The sequence below is a fragment of the Triticum aestivum genome, chromosome 2A (genome assembly GCF_018294505.1).
Source record: "Triticum aestivum cultivar Chinese Spring chromosome 2A, IWGSC CS RefSeq v2.1, whole genome shotgun sequence".
In the NCBI taxonomy this organism is placed as follows: Eukaryota; Viridiplantae; Streptophyta; class Magnoliopsida; order Poales; family Poaceae; genus Triticum; species Triticum aestivum.
The window spans coordinates 497,550,379-497,559,838 of NC_057797.1; positions in this window are offsets into that span (position 1 = coordinate 497,550,379).

The following is a 9,460-nucleotide window of genomic DNA, read 5'->3' on the forward strand; positions in this document are numbered from 1 at the left end:
ACGAGCTCCACGGTGGTGGGTGCGGTTGAGCTCCGGGAGGTCGCTACACGGCTCGGGAGCAAGAAAGAAGGGAGGGGAAGATGGCTAAGCTCACGGGGAGTTCGACGAAGCCCTTGGTGCGGCCGGGGACGGACCGGAGCGACGACGGCGTTGAAGGGGATCTCCGGCGACGGCGGTTCGGTCGAGGTCGATGCAGTGGGCTCGGGACTTGCGAGTGCTCGGGGCTCGGCTTGCTCGAAGGAGAGGAGGGTAGCGGAGCTCCTGGACACGGCGGCACGGCGTGGGGTCGACGGGGGGGCGTGGCTACGGCGAGGGGGTGGCGGCGATGGCGTCGGCCATGGCGGGGGAGCGCGAGAGAGAGGGGTTGGGGGAGAATGGAGGTGTCTTGCGGGTTCAAGGCGCTGCGTGGAGCTCATCCATCCAGCCCCGAGGCGAGGAGGTGGAGCAGGGCGGCAGCCAGCTGCGTGGCGCGCGCTGCGGTCACCGTCGGGCACCTGCCTGCCTGCCTGGCCGGCAAGCAGCTCGCTGGAGCGGCGCTGGGCTGGGCCGGCAGGTGGGCCGGGTGCTGGGCGCCAAGTAAGGTTTTTCTATTTTTTTCTGTTTTCAGTTTTTTAATACTTCTGCAACTTTGTTGAATTAATAAAAATACTTAGGCAACTCCTAAAATCACCAAACTACTCCTGGTCCATAGTTGGATTATTTCCAACATGAAAGATTTTAGTTTGGAGATATTTGGGCATCTGAATATTTTATATAATTTTAAATGCCCAAATTCAAATATCTATGATTTAATTCAAAGACCCTAGGATGACCTAGGAAAATGTGCGTCACTTTTCTCAGGGGTTCTGAACCAGGACAAGAATGATGGGCATTTTAGAAGGGCATTTCAGGTTCATTGAAAAAGTTTTTAGTGAACCCTAGTTGGTTTCAGAGGGGGCTGGGGGTTCTGTCATCCCCATTTCAGGTTTCTGATGAAAGAATAAACATGATGCAACACTCTAATGCATGACTAGCTAGGGTGTGACAGTAGGACAACAACCATAACATACAATCATACCACAGGCTAGCTTCTAGGGTTTAGCCTCTCTGATCTCGTGGTAGATCTACTCTTGTACTACTCATATCATCAATATTAATCAAGCAGGACGTAGGGTTTTACCTCCATCAAGAGGGCCTGAACCTGGGTAAAACATCGTGTCCCCTGCCTCCTGTTACCATCCGGCCTAGATGCACAGTTCGGGACCCCCTACCCGAGATCCGCTGGTTTTGACACCGACAGGGAGCATCATGGAATTGGCGATGGAGAAAGGTTGGTGATGACGAAGATCGAGGACCCCCCCCCCCTCTCTCCGGAGCCCCAAATGGACTCCAGATCTGGCCTCCCGATGAAGAATAGGAGGTGGCGACTCCGTCTCGTGAAACGCGATAATTCTCCCTGGTTTTTTCTCTGAAAATAGGATTTTATAACGTCAGAGATAGGGTCTGCGGGGCCACCAGGTGGGCACAACCCATGTGGGCGCACCAGGAGGGGGGCGCCCCCTGGTGGGTTTTGCTCCCGAGGGACCCCCTTCGGTGGTTCTTGGCTCCAGTATTTTTCTTTTATTGTATAAAAATTCTCAAAAAAGGTTCGTTCCATTCCAAGAACTTTTATTTCTGCACGAAAACAACACCATGGTAGGTCTACTGAAAACATCGTTAGTCCGGGTTAGTTTCACTCAAATCATGCAAATTAGAGTCCAAAACAAGAGTAAAAGCATCAGGAAAAGTAGATATGATGGAGACGTATCATACGACACTGCCGAATGCGAAGAGGTGGCCAGGGATGGAGATATCCCCGGAGCGGATGCCTTCGCTAATGACTAAGCGAGCCATCGATCCTTTGGTGATCCCACATCAGAACTCTCAATGAAAGCAACAATGTCGGTGTCAAAACCGGCAGATCTCGGGTAGGGGGTCCCGAGCTGTGGATCTTGGATCAATGGGGAACAGGAAACACAGGGACAATACTTACCCAGGCCGGGCCCTCTCAAAGAGGTAAAACTCTATGTCCTGGTTGATTGTATTGATGTATGTATGACGATTATAGAATTGGTCTACCACGAGATCAGATGAACTAAACCCTAGGCGAGTAGGATGATGGTTCTTCTTCTAGGCTCTACGGACTAAACCTCTGGTTTATATAGACACCAGGGGTACCTAGGGTTACACATGGTCGGTTGCCATCAGGGAATAACCATGCTGATTCTTCCATCTTGACTTGGAGGTCACACCAAGGCTTCGAAGGTTTCCTTCCCAAACACGGAGTCGACTTATAGCTCGACCTTCGAGTAGTTATAGAGTGACCCATCTGTCCGGCCCATAAGAGATAGACTGGCAGCCCGAGAACCCCTTAGTCCAGGACTCCCTTAGTAACCACTTCAGAAAGGGACTATGTCAAAGCTCAAGGCTTCGATATGGTAGTTATTGAGGGTCCTGAATACTACGTCAATTGTGACCCTCCCCGTGCAACAAATTTCCTTGCCAGGGATGATTCCCTTGAACTTTTGTTAGTGGGCATGATGTAGGAATGGTTGACAGAACACCTCCTAGAAGGGCTGTGATGCGAAACACACCATCACTTGAAGACTCTGAGTTTTCTTCATATGCTACCACAGTCACTGCCAGAATCATTGATGACGAAGACGATGCTACATCACCGCCACCTGCTTCAGCACCTCCAAGCTCTTCTGCACCGCCAAACACCTCCAACGACCCTGCTGCTTCTGGGAACGAATAGACACTCTATGTCTTCAAACCTTTTTGGTCCTTGCTGACAAAAGGGGGAGAAGCATATGGGTTGATAGTCTTCAAGCGGGTCCATATGGGCGGGTGCTTTATGTTTTGCTATATTTTGCTTCGTGCTTACAACTCTCGTTTTCGCTTCATTTGGTTCTTTGAGTTGTAACAGTAAAACTCGATGGTCGTCTACTACTTGTTTGCCACCCTGTTTTGCGAATTCCGCACTTATCTCATTCTGCAGACGTCCATTTTCCATTATGCATGTCATTATCTTCATATACTTTCACATGCATAGTGGATTGTCATCATAAGCTGAAGTGGATCTCCACAAGTACAACCTGCCATGTGCATTTGCATTCCAAAAGCAAATTAACTTATATGCACATCTTCAGGGGGAGCCCTTGCAACTTATGAAGACAATTCCTTATCCTTTACAATTTCACAGACTATATTCCCCGTTGAAAACTTCAACTAGTTTGTCATCAATCACCAAAAAGGGGGAGATTGTAAGTGCATCTAGTGCCACCCCTAGTTGGTTTTGGAGTATTGACGACAAACCTAGTTGAGGGACTAATGTGTTTGTGAGAATTGCAGGATAACACAAGTAGAAGTCCCTCATTGATTCGGTTTCACTACCAGAGATGACCCCTAAAAATGTATGAAGACATTGCAGCCAAAGGTGGTATATGAAGATATTCACATTGAAGACTATGACAAAAGAAGACACGTTATGAAGCCTATGGAGCTCGAAGACTTAGATCTTTCGTAGTTCTTTTTCTTTTTGTGTTGAGTCATAGGAACCACCGTACTGTTAAGTGGGGTTCAGGAGAACCAGTCAGAATGACTAAAGTGATGCCTAAACCAAAAACCTATGTCTTCGAGTGAAGAAAATGAGAGTGAATCTTGTCCAGAGCCGGACAAGTCAGCTTTGCTTGTAGCCCAAGTAAAGTTGCCATGAGAGTTTGAAATCTGACCGTTGAGACACGTGTCAGTTCCTTAGTGACCCAGGGTCATTTCGGACAAATCAGGTCGGGTTGCCAAGTGGCTATAAATAGCCCACCCCCTACAACCATAAACGGTTGGCTGCTCAGATTTCAGTGCACGGCTTTCATCGTTTGAGAGCAACCCACCTCGAAGCCTTTGAGAGAAAATTCCTAGCGAGGAGAAAAGCCCTAACCACCCAGAGCCAGAGAACATTGGGCATCACTTAAGTCTTCTTGTCTGTGTGATCTGAAGACTTATTACACTTGAGGACTGTGCATCCCCAGACGGTTAGGCGTCGCGTTCAGAGCATCCAAGAGACATTGTGGATTGCCAGTGAACGAAGTCTGTGAAGGTTTGGGAGTCTACCTTGAAGACTTACCAGAGTGATTGGGCAAGGACTATGTGACCTTAGCTCAAGGAGAATACGGTGAGGACTTGGTGTCCTGAGCTGCGTGTTTAGGACTGGGTGTCCGGGACTGTGTGTCCTAAGGTTTAAATACCTAGCCGCTCCAACCAGACGTACAGTTGTCACAGCAACTGGAACTGGTCCAACACATCATTGTCTTCAACGAGTCACTGGTTTCATCTTCACTTCCTTTTACTTACTGATCACTCATTGTGAAGTCATTGCATGTCTGTTCTATCTTGTGTCTTCACAACGTGAGTGTATGATCTGTTTGGCTTCATAGTATCTTCCTACCTGATCCTAATTACACTACAGCTATTTGTCATTGTGCTTTCACTCTGTTGATACTTGACCATGGCTTGTCTAGTGTAGTCTAACTTCCGCTGCATAGTAATAGCATATCTCTACTGTTTGTCTTCATAACTTCCATGTTTTGAATACTTTCATAAAAATCGCCTATTCACCCCCCCCTCTAGTCGATATAACGCACTTTCAATTGGTATCAGAGCTTGGTGCTCCCTTGTTCTGTGTGATTCGGTTTAACCACCTGGAGTTTTAGCTATGTCGACTGCAGGGATAATCAAAGTCTCCGTCGCGTGCCCCGTCTTCGATGGAACTGAATATCCCTACAGGAAGAATAAGATGCGCATGCATCTTGAAGCTATTGACGTCGACCTATGGTATGTCATCGAGAACGGCGTTCCCAAGGCTGGAGAAGGTGTCACTGCTGCTGATGTCAAGAAATTCGTTCAACTGGACTCTACTGCCAAGAACATCATCTGTGGTCATCTGACCAAAGGACAGTATGGCCGTGTGAGTGCTTTGAAGACATCCAAGCTGGTCTGGGACTGACTCTCCAAGGTCAATGAAGGCATCTCAACACAGAGAGATCAAAGAATCAGTGTCCTTCGCAATCTCTTCAACCGCTTCAAGCGAAATGACAATGAGAATGTCCAGCACACATTTGATAGACTCACTGACATCACAAATGAGCTTCAAGCCCTCGGCGCCACTGAGATCACCAAGCATGAAATCGTCAAGACGCTGCAGAGATCACTTGATAGTTCGTTTGACATTCTAGCCCTGATGATTCAAGAACGTCCTGATTTCAAGACACTCGATCCGTCTGACATACTCGAGAGGCTCAACACACATGAGTTTCAGCTTTCTGAGAAAAGAGATATCTACGGTTCAAACTATGGGCGAACTCGTGCCTTGAAGGCAAAAGCTGTTTCCTCATCTGAAGAAGAATCTGACAGCAGTTCTGATGATCCTGAAGACATTGGAAGGGAACTTGCAATGCTTGTGAAGAAGTTCCAAAAGTTCACCAAGAAGAAAGGCTTCAGAAAGTCTTCACGATCAAGCTCAAGGAATGATGAAGCTTCTGCTCATGACTATAAGAAGAAAACATGCCACAAGTGCAAGAAAACTGGACACTTCATCTCTGAGTGTCCACAGTGGGACAATGAGAACAGAAGGAAGAAGAAGAGCAAGGAATATGACTCTGACGACAAGAAGAAGAAGAAATACTCAAAGTCTTCTTCCAAGTCTTCCTCAAAGTCTTCATCACACAAGAAGAGCTCATCTGGCAAGGCACGTGCATTTGTTGGCAAGGAAATGGATTCTGAGGAGGAGTCCACTTCTGAGGATGCAGAGGTGGAGTCTGAGGAGGAGTCTGATTCTGGCATTGCAAGTCTGGCTACAGCATACGTCGCCAAGTCCATCTTCAACATTGAAGACAATGACTTCATCACCGACACCGATGCAAATGACAAGGACGACTCCACTCCTACCTACTGCTTCATGGCACGCGGTGCCAAGGTAAACACACGCACTACTCGCTATCAAACATCCAGTGACGATGACTCCGATTGTGATTCAAAACCCAGCTACAAAACACTTGCTAAAATTGCAACTGAACAACAAAAGGCCATGGAACATATTCAAAAACTGTTAGACAGAAGCGATGATCTGTTGGGTGCTGAAATGACTCGATCTGAATCCTTAATTGAAGACATAAAAAATCTTCACGTTGAGTATCAGGAACTTCAAGATCGTCTTGATACTCTCTCAACAACTCATGAAAAGCTTTCCTATGATTATCTTCAAAGGAAGCAAGAACTTGAGAAATTGAGAGCGGCTCATGAAGATCTTCAAAAGGAAAACGAGTCACTTCGCACCGAACAGATCATTTCCGCTCAGGAAGGATTTGAACCACCATGTCTTAAATCCATTGAGCGTGATAATGCTACTTCTGTTGTTGAATGTTCCACTGCTACTGCTGTTGCAATATCTTCAACCGTTGATGTGGTAACTAACCCCTCTGCTGAGGATACCACTACTATTGCTGATGAGAATGCTAGGTTGAAGACATTGCTTGAAACAAGGATGTACAAAAGTCTTAAACGACATCAGACATTATGTGATGTCCTCAAGAAGCAGATTCTGAACCGAAACCCTAGGAAAGAGGGTGTTGGGTTTGTAAGGAAAATAAATGCAGATGGCTCTTACTGGAAACCTGAGCAGTACCCCAAAACCGAGTGGGTTGCTGCAAAGGAACCTTCAGCAGATCCATCCAATTTATCTGGCTTCACTTGTGCTAACCCCATTATCATTGATGAATCCTTTGATGCAAACTATATACTGTTTAAGAATCAGAATGGTGAAGTGTTTGCCAGGTACATTGGTACTAACTGCAGGAATGGACCGCCTATGAAGAAGATCTGGGTTCCGAAAAAGTGTCTGGAAAATCTTCCTGTGAATGTCTTCATGACACCTCACTTGAAGAAGACAAACCTCAGACCAAAGGCTTCATACAGTCCAAAGGCTTCATACAAACAGATGACTCACCTGAGTCACACTAACGCAAATGTTTTGCAGGGAAACCATACTCAGGCATATGAATATGAGAGTGGTTCATCAAACCGTCATGTTCATATGACCAAAAATTATTCTGCTTATTCTTATGAGTACTATTGTCCACCTGCAAGACTGTTTGCTAAGGCTTCAAAGCCAAAATTCTCAGATGCTGCACTTAGACTTATTGCTTCTAAGCCACCCTTGAAGATGTGGGTGGTTAAGAAGGCTTAACTCTCTTTTGCAGGGAAAGGTCTCCAGCAAAAAACCAAAATCTTCTGACGCTATTGCTGGGGACCTTAAAAATCTTGTAGGGCGCAAGATAAAATGCCTGAATGGCATCATTATGTTCTTCGTTCCTGAATCGCATGCTACTCTCCCTATTAGTCCTAATCTGGATCTAAGTTTTCATAACCCACTGGTTCATCAAATGTTTTTGCTTCACAATTCTCTTCGTGAAGCCTATCCCCCTAACTGCACTGTAGGGTAAGACACCAGCGTCTTCAAAGTCTTCAGAATGGATTATTGACAGTGGGTGTACAAATCACATGACTGGAAAAAGAAGCCTTCTTATGGACTCAACCTTACGTCCATCTGACAAGAGCCACATCACATTTGCTGACACTGGTAAAAGTAAGGTATTGGGTCTAGGTAGAGTTGCAATCTCAAAGGATCAACACATGGATAAAGTCATGCTTGTTGAATCCCTTGGCTTCAACTTAATGTCTGTCTCAATGCTTTGTGATTTGAACATGATCGTAATATTTGGAAAATATTGTTGCCTTGTACAAATGGAATCTGACAAGTCTCTAGTGTTTGAAGGGTATCGAAAAGATGATCTGTACGTGGTAGATTTCTCAGCAGGGCCACAAATTGCAGTATGTCTTCTTGCAAAAGCTTCAGAATGTTGGCTTTGGCATCGGAGGCTTGGGCATGCTGGCATGAGGAACCTCCACACCCTTGCGAAGAAGAAACATGTCATAGGCATCGAAGGCGTCAAGTTCAAGAAAGATCACTTATGCGGTGCCTGTGAAGCAGGGAAGATGACAAGGGCAAAACATCCCTCAAAGACAATCATGACCACTACTCGACCCTTCGAACTGCTTCACATGGATCTCTTTGGTCCCACTCACTACTCAACTTTTACTACTACTGCTTGCCTCTATGGCTTCGTTATTGTTGATGATTATTCTAGATATACTTGGGTGCACATAATTCTTTACAAGACTGAAGTGCAGGATGTCTTCAGACGCTTCGCCAATCGTGCTATGAACAATTTCGGCGCCAAGATAAAGCACATTAGAAGTGACAATGGCACTGAATTCAAGAACACTAGCCTTGATACATATCTTGATACCTTGGGCATCACACATGAATTCTCAGCTCCATACATGCCACAGCAGAATGGCGTCGTCGAACGCAAGAACAGAACACTCATTGAGATGGCCAGAACGATGCTAGATGAATACAAGACTCCAAGAAATTTATGGACGGAAGGCATTGACACTGCATGCCATACAATCAATCGTCTTTATCTTCACAAGCTTCTGAACAAGACATCTTATGAGCTCCTTACTGGCAAAAAGCCAAATGTGAGTTACTTCAGAGTATTTGGCGCAAGGTGCTGGATCAAGGATCCACATCACACCTCAAAATTTGCACCAAAAGCACATGAGGGTTTTATGCTTGGATATGGAAAGGATTTGCACTCCTACAGAGTCTTCAATCTCTTTCATTACAAAGTGGTTGAAACAGTGGATGTGCGGTTCAATGAGACCAACGGATCACAAAGAGAGCAGCTGCCAAGTGTGCTAGATGAAGTTCCTTCCAGTTAATCAATCAAGCTAATGGGAACTGGAGAGATTATACCTTCTGAAGCTCATCCTGAAGAAGAACTTATCATCTCAGCACCTGATCAACATGGAGACAATGCTCAGCCTGAAGACATTCCTCACAACAACAGCACAGATCAGCAAGGGCAAAGTCTTCGCCCAGTACATCCTCGCGTTGCCAATGAAGTGCAGATTGAAAGAATAATTGATAGCATCAATGCACCTGGTCCACTCACTCGTTCAAGGGCAACTTAGCTATCAAATTTCTGTGGGCACTTCGCATTCGTCTCAATATCAAAAACCAAGAAAGTTGAAGAAGCCTTCATGGAACCTGAATGGATTCAAGCTATGCAAGAAGAGCTTCAACAGTTTGAGCTGAATAATGTATGGGAACTGGTTAAGCGTCCTGATCCACGGAAGCACAACATAATAGGCACCAAATGGATATACCGCAACAAGCAAGATGAGCATGTTCAAGTTGTCAGAAACAAAGCTCGTCTCGTTGCTCAAGGATATACTCAAGTGGAAGGCATTGACTTCGATGAAACATTTGCTCCTGTGGCTAGGCTTGAAGCCATACGCATACTGCTGGCCTATGCAAATC